Below are 7,780 nucleotides of genomic sequence, written 5' to 3'. Positions count from 1 at the left end.
TGTGTGTGTGTGTGTGTGTGTGTGTGTGTGTGTGTGTGTGTGTGTGTTTTTACACGATGCAGTGTAAATTTCAGTAAAGGGAACAATTAAGCTTTGTCACTCCTAATTGACTAAGATAGTTAAAAATCACCCAGATGGAATCCAGGCTTGCACTCTCTGCCTCCAGAATTTCTCTGCACCTGTTTTGACCTTCTCTCCCTGCACTGTTATCTGCTGCCTTGAAGCTATTTCTTTGCTTACGGTAAGGGGATTTCTCCTCTCACAGTTGATTGCTATGCTGAAGTGCAGTCTGCTGCTTGCTGAACTTCAAAGAGATGTACATGGAGCTGGTTTTCCCGCCTCGTTCACTGGTTGCTGTTCACGTTTTCAGCTCTCAGAGACTTTATAGAATCCTGGGGTTCATTTTCCACTGCCCATTTGGAAGCTGTAGGCATCTGGCGTAGACGTGTGTGTTGAAGAAGGTAATATGCCCTTCAGTGTTCTGCCCACGTAGTCCCTTCTACCTCCGTATCTGTCTGGTACATTAAAAGAACATTTTATCTACATTGTTAGAAGGAGTGAAATGTAACAAGATGAGGACAGCCGTCAGTTGACCTTTGGGCAGTCAACAGCACAGGCCCTTCTGCCCCTTTTCTACACTTGTTCCTGTCCCAGAGTCTTCATCAGCTTTAACCCGTCACAGACGCTGGCTCTCCTCAGTGCCCTGTTCCTCCTGATGAATGTAGAGGGCAATTTTCTATTGATTTGGAGTTGCTATTTCCACATGATCAGCAATATTTCTTGCTGTCATAAAAATGGAGACTTGTCATAAAAATGGAGGCCTCTCATTTGCTCCTCTGGGTGAATTTACCAGAAGTTTAAAATGGCAAAGCAACACTGGTCAGATGATAACTTTTCTTCAGATGGCAGCAGACGGAAGAAAGGAGTTTACATGGCATCTTCTTTAAATGCTTGGTTAACATAATATGGATCATACTTTGATGTCAGAAATGTGTATCTTAGTGTATAAGTTCTCACTTGAGCACAGCAGAGAGGGGCTAAAGTCAATTATATAGAGAATGGAAAGAAAGGAGACCTTTTTCAGCAGTTACTAACTTAATATGAAACATTCCTTGATTCCCTTGTAGTTCTGCTTCCGTATAAGACATGATGACCTTGTCACAAGTTTTTAAAATTCTTAACGGAGCTATATATTGTTGAGTAGACAACATGAAAATTATATCACCTATTATTCAAGCCTGGTAGAGAAAACAATCGTAACATAAAATTTAGTTACAATTTCATTTGAAAGAGCACTGTCCTATTGAATGGGTTTTCTAGGACCTGGTTCTAGCCCCACTTCTAACTAGCTTAATAACGGCAGTTAAGTAAGTTGACCTTTCTGGATCTCATTTCGCTCATTTGTAAAATGAGGAAGTTGAATTGCACTATAGTTTTATAATGCTTTTTAGGCTTTTGAAAAGGCCATGTGTTAGAACTGAAATGCATTTCTTGCGTGAAGTTATAATTACGCTGTTATAACCAGGGCTTCTTGAAGTTCTAACAACCAGGTTTCATGGTAGGAACTTGGAGTGGATTGTCTTATTCTCCATGTTTTGATGACAGTGATACTCTGTGGGACTGGGCTTTCACCATGTCTATTTTGGTTACTTGACTCTGGAGAAGTTGAGATGAGAAAACTGCCATGCCCAGATGAAATATTTCTGTTGAGGACAGTCAAATTGAATACTGAGAAACCTGGCTGGTAAAAGGAAACGAAGATCCTCTGCTGTGAACATAACCATTATTGCTCTTGGCTCTGATGTTGTCTGCTTTAGGATTTATTTGAAACAGTTTTGGGAAGAGCCTGAACAGAGAGAACTTCATGACAACCAGAATTGTTTTCACTTCTAAACAATTTCTCTGAAGACATAGTCCTCAGTAAAAATGCCAGTGATTTAGTCTCTCCTCCAAATGTCTTTTTCAATTACCTATTATAACTCTTAATGTATTACTATCCCTACCCAACACACTTTTTCTTTTAAGAAAATAGATGCAGGATGTGGGAGAATATGTTTCATTTTAAAATTGGAAACCAAATTCATTCCTGCTCTAAATAATAAATGTTGTTTTGGTCAGGTTTACAGAAAATCCATCTTTTAAGTGTATAGTTTGACCAATTTTGACAAGCACATGCCATCATGCAACCACCACTGCAATCTTTACAGAATATTTTCATGCCCCTGAAAAGTTCCCTCATCTCCCTATGGTCTGTTCCCTCTCCACACCCTAAGACCCTGGCAATGGCTGATCTGATTTGTCTCCCTGTAGTTTTGCCTTTTCCAGAAATTCTTATCATTGAAGTTATAAAGTATTTAATTTTTTTGTGTATCTGGCTTCTTTCACTTAGCAAGTCTTTTGAAATGCAGCCTTGTTGTTGCATATATCAGTACTTCATTCCCTTTCATTGCTTAGTCATAATCCATCGTATAGAAGTACCACCATTTGTTTATTCATTCACCTGATGATGGATTTCTTCCAGTTTTTGGTGATTATAAGGTTGTTATAAACATACAGCCTTCATTCCCAGGTCTCAGTATGTTTCCATCTGTCTTAGGAATGGGATTACTGTGTCATATAGTAAGCCTGTGTTTAACTTTACGGGACACTGCCAAACTGTTTTGCAAAGTAGCCATGCCATTTTGCATTCCCACTCTCAATGTTTAGGGGTTCTCATTGTTCCATACTGACGAATCCTTCTTGAAGGTTTTTCTCTTTTTTTAACATCTTTATTGGAGTATAATTGCTTTACAATGGTGTGTTAGTTTCTGCTGTATAACAAAGTGAATCAGCTGTACGTATACACGTATCCCCATATCACCTCCCTCTTATGTCTCCCTCCCACCCTCCTTATCCCACCCCTCTAGGTGGTCACAAAGCACCAAGCTGATCTCCCTATGCTATATGGCTGCTTCCCACTAGCTTTTTTTTTTTTTTTTTCTTTTTTTGTGGTACGCGGGCCTCTCACTGTTGTGGCCTCTCCCGTTGCGGAACACAGGCTCTGGATGCACAGGCTCAGCGGCCGTGGCTCACGGACCTAGCCGCTCTGCGGCATATGGGATCTTCCTGGACCGGGGCACGAACCCGTGTCCCCTGCATCGGCAGGCGGACTCTCAACCACTGCGCCACCAGGGAAGCCCCCCACTAGCTATTTTACATTTAGTAGTGTATATATGTCCATGCCACTCTGTCACTTTGTCCCAACTTACCCTTCCCCCTCCACATATGCTCAGTCTGTTCTCTATGTATGCGTCTTTATTGCTGTCCTGCCCCTAGGTTCATCAGAACATTTTTTTTTTTTTTTAGATTCCATATATATGTGTTAGCATATGGTATTTGTTTTTCTCTTTCTGACTTACTTCACTCTGTATGGAAGACTCTAGGTCCATCCACCTCACTACACATAACTCAATTTCGTATCTTTTTATGGCTGAGTAATATTCCATTGTATATTTTTCCACATCTTCTTTATCCATTCATCTGTCAGTGGACACTTAGGTTGCTTCCATGTCCTGGCTATTGTAAATAGAGCTGCAATGAACATTGTGGTACATGACTCTTTTTGAATTATGGTTTTCTCAGGGTATATGCCCAGTAGTGGGATTGCTGGGTCGTATGGTAGTTCTATTTTTAGTTTTTTAAGGAACCTCCATACTGCTCTCCACAGTGGCTGTATCGATTTACATTCCCACCAACAGTGCAGGAGAGTTCCCTTTTCTCCACACCCTCTCCAACATTTATTGTTTCTAGATTTTTTGATGATGGCTATTCTGACTGGTGTGAGGTGATACCTCATTGTAGTTTTGATTTGCATTTCTCTAATGCTTAGTGATGTTGAGCATCCTTTCATGCGTTTGTTGGCAATCTGTGTATCTTCTTTGGCGAAATGTCTGTTTAGGTCTACTGTCCATTTTTGGATTGGGTTGCTTGCTTTTTTGATACTGAGCTGCATGAGCTGCTTGTAAATTTTGGAGATTAATCCTTTGTCAGTTGCTACGTTTGCAAATATTTTCTCCCATTCTGAGGGCTATCTTTTCTTCTTGCTTATGGTTTTCTTTGCTGTGCAAAAGCTTTGAAGTTTCATTAGGTCCCATTTGTCAATTTTTATTTGCATTTCTCTAGGAGGTGGGTCAAAAAGGATCTTGCTGTGATTTATGTCATAGACTGTTCTGCCTATGTTTTCCTCTGAGAGTTTTATAGTGTCTATTCTTACATTTAGGTCTTTAATCCATTTTGAGCTTATTTTTGTGTATGGTGTTAGGTGGTGTTCTAACTTCATTCTTTTACATGTACCTGTCCAGTTTTCCCAGCACCACTTACTGAAGAGGCTGTCTTTTCTCCCTTGTATATTCTTTCCTCCTTTATCAAAGATAAGGTGACCATATGTGCATGGGTTTATCTCTGGGCTTTCTATCCTGTTCCATTGATCTATATTTCTGTTTCTGTGCCAGTACCATACTGTCTTGATTACTGTAGTTGTGTAGTATAGTCTGAAGTCAGGGAGCCCAATTCCTCCAGTTCCGTTTTTCTTTCTCAAGATTGCTTTGGCCATTTGGGGTCTTTTGTGTTTCCACACAGATTGTGAAATTTTTTGTTCCAGTTCTGTGAAAAATGCCATTGGTAGTTTGATAGGCATTGCATTGAATCTGTAGATTGCTTTGGGTAGTATAGTCCTTTTCACAATGTTGATTCTTCCAATCCAAGAACATGGTGTATCTCTCCATCTGTTTGTATCATCTTTAATTTCTTTCATGAGTGTCTTATAGTCTTCTGCATACAGGTCTTTCGTCTCCTTAGGTCCGTTTATTCCATGGTATTTTATTCTTTTCGTTGTAGTGGTAAAGGGGAGTCTTTCCTTAATTTCTCTTTCAGATTTTTCATCTTTAGTGTATTGGAATGCAAGAAATTTCTGTGCATTCATTTTGTATCCTGCTACTCTATGAAATTCATTCATTAGCTCTAGTAGTTTTCTGGTAGCATCTTTAGGATTCTCTATGTATAGTATCATGTCAGCTGCAAACAGTGACAGTTTTACTTCTTCTTTTCCAGTTTGGATTCCTTTTATTTCTTTTTCTTCTCAGATAGCTGTGGCTAAAACTTCCAAAACTATGTTGAATAATAGTGGTGAGAGTGGGCAACCTTGTCTTGTTCCTGATCTTAGTGGAAATGGTTTCAATTTTTCACCATTGAGAACAGTGTTGGCTGTGGGTGTGTCATGTATGGCCTTTATTATGTTGAGGTAAGTTCCCTCTATACCCACTTTCTGCAGGGTTTTTATCATAAATGGGTGTTGAATTTTGTCAAAAGCTTTTTCTGCATGTACTGAGATGATCATATGGTTTTTCTCCTTCAATTTGTTAATATGGTGTATCACGTTGATTGATTTGCATATATTGAAGAATCCTTGCATTCCTGGGATAAACCCCACTTGATCATGGTGTATGATCCTTTTACTGTGCTGTTGGATTCTGTTTGCTAGTATATTGTTGAGGATTTTTGCATCTGTGTTCATCAGTGTTATTGGCCTGTAGTTTTCTCTTTTTGTGACATGTTTGTCTAGTTTTGGTATCAGGGTGATGGTGGCCTCATAGAATGTGTTTGGGAGAGTTCCTCCATCTGAAATTTTTTGGAAGAGTTTGAGAAGGATAGGTGTTAGCTCATCTCTAAATGTTTGATAGAATTCGCCTGTGAAGTCATCTGGTCCCGGGCTTTGGTTTGTTGGAAGATTTTAAATCACAGTTTCAATTTCAGTGCTTGTGATTGGTCTGTTTATATTTTCTTTTTCTGGCTGGTTCAGTCTTGGAAGGTTGTGTTTTTCTAAGAATTTGTGCATTTCTTCCAGGTTGTCCATTTTATTGGCATAGAGTTGCTTGTAGTAACCTCTCATGATCCTTTGTATTTCTGCAGTGTCAGTTGTTACTTCTCCTTTTTCATTTCTAATTCTATTGATTTGAGTCTTCTCCGTTTTTTTCTTGATGAGTCTGACTAATAGTTTACCAGTTTTGTTTATCTTGTCAAAGAACCAGCTTTTAGTTTTATTGACGTTTGCTATCGTTTCCTTCATTTCTTTTTCATTTATTTCTGATATGGTCTTTATGATTTCTTTCCTACTGCTAACTTTGGGGTTTTTTTGTTCTTCTTTCTCTAATTGCTTTAGGTGTAAGGTTAGGTTGTTTATTTAAGATGTTTCTTCTTTCTTGAGGTGGGATTGTTTTGCTATAAACTTCCTTCTTAGAACTGCTTTTGCTGTATCCCATAGGTTTCAGGTCGTTGTGTTTTCACTGTCATTTGTTTCTAGGTTTATTTTGATTTCCTCTTTGATTTCTTCAATGATCTCTTGGTTATTTAGTAGTGTATTGTTTAGCCTCCATGTGTTTGTATTTTTTGCAGAGTTTTTCCTGTAATTGATATCTAGTCTCATAGCACTGTGGTTGGAAACGATACTTGATACGATTTCAATTTTCTTAAACTTGCCAAGGCTTCATTTGTGACCCAACATATGATCTGTCCTGGAGAATGTTCCATGAGCACTTGAGAAGAAAGTGTGTTCTGTTGTTTTTGGATGGAATGTCCTATAAATATCAATTAAGTCCATCTTGTTTAGCGTATCATTTAAAGCTTGTGTTTCCTTATTTATTTTCGTGTTGGATGGTCTGTCCATTGGTGAAAGTGGGGTGTTTAAGTCCCCTACTATGATGGTGTTACTGTCGATTTCCCTTTTTATGGCTGTTAGCATTTGCCTTTTGTGTTGAGGTGATACTATGTTGGGTGCATAAATATTTACAATTGTTATATCTTCTTCTTGGATTGATCCCTTGATCATTATGTAGTGTCCTTCTTTGTCTCTTGTAACATTCTTTATTTTAAAGTCTATTTTGTCTGATATGAGAATTGCTACTGCAGCTTTCTTTTGATTTCCATTTGCATGGAATATCTTTTTCCATCCCCTCACTTTCAGTCTGTATGTGTCCCTAGGTCTGAAGTGGGTCTCTTGTAGACAGCATATATACAGGTGTTGTTTTTGTATCCATGCAGCCAGTCTGTGTCTTTCGGTTGGAGCATTTAATCCATTTACATTTATGATAATTATCAATATGTATGTTCCTGTTACCATTTTCTTAATTGTTTTGAGTTTATTATTGTAGGTCTTTTCCTTCTCTTGTGTTTCCTGCCTAGAGAAGTTCCTTTAGCATTTGTTGTGAAGCTGGTTTGGTGGTGCTGGATTCTGTTAGCTTTTGCTTGCCTGTAAAGGTTTTAATTTCTCCGTCAAATCTGAATGAGATCCTTGATGGGCAGAGTAATCTTGGTTTTAGGTTTTTCCCTTTCATCACTTTAAATATGTCCTCCCACACCCTTCTGGCTTGCAGAGTTTCCACTGAGAAATCAGCTGTTAACCTTTTGGGGATCCCTTGTAGGTTATTTGTTGCTTTTCCCTTGCTTCTTTTAATATTTTTTCTTTGTTTTTAATTTTTGATAGTTTGAGTAGTATGTGTCTTGGCGTGTTCCTCCTTGGATTATCCTGTGTGGGACTCTCTGTGCTTCCTGGAGTTGATTGACTATTTCCTTTCCCATATTAGGGAAGTTTTCAACTATAAGCTCTTTAAATATTTTCTCAGTCTCTTTCTTTTTCTCTTCTTCTTCTGGGACCCCTATAATTCGAATGTTGGTGTGTTTAATGTTGTCCCAGAGGTCTGTGAGACTGTCCTCAGTTCTTTTTTTTTTTTTTTTTTTTTTTTTTTTT

General features: G+C 38.5%; 1 protein-coding gene across 6 annotated transcripts in view; it reads left to right on the top strand.

Annotated features, from left to right (window-relative positions):
• NCKAP5 (NCK associated protein 5) overlaps positions 1-7,780 on the top strand; it is a 1,064,528-nt gene that overhangs the window by 585,116 nt on the left and 471,632 nt on the right. The window lies entirely within an intron of this gene.

This window comes from Aethalodelphis obliquidens, unplaced genomic scaffold (genome assembly GCF_003676395.1).
Source record: "Aethalodelphis obliquidens isolate GAN/ISIS:26980383/991018 unplaced genomic scaffold, ASM367639v1 scaffold47, whole genome shotgun sequence".
NCBI lineage: Eukaryota > Metazoa > Chordata > Mammalia > Artiodactyla > Delphinidae > Aethalodelphis > Aethalodelphis obliquidens.
This window is presented reverse-complemented; position numbering and strand designations above follow the sequence as displayed.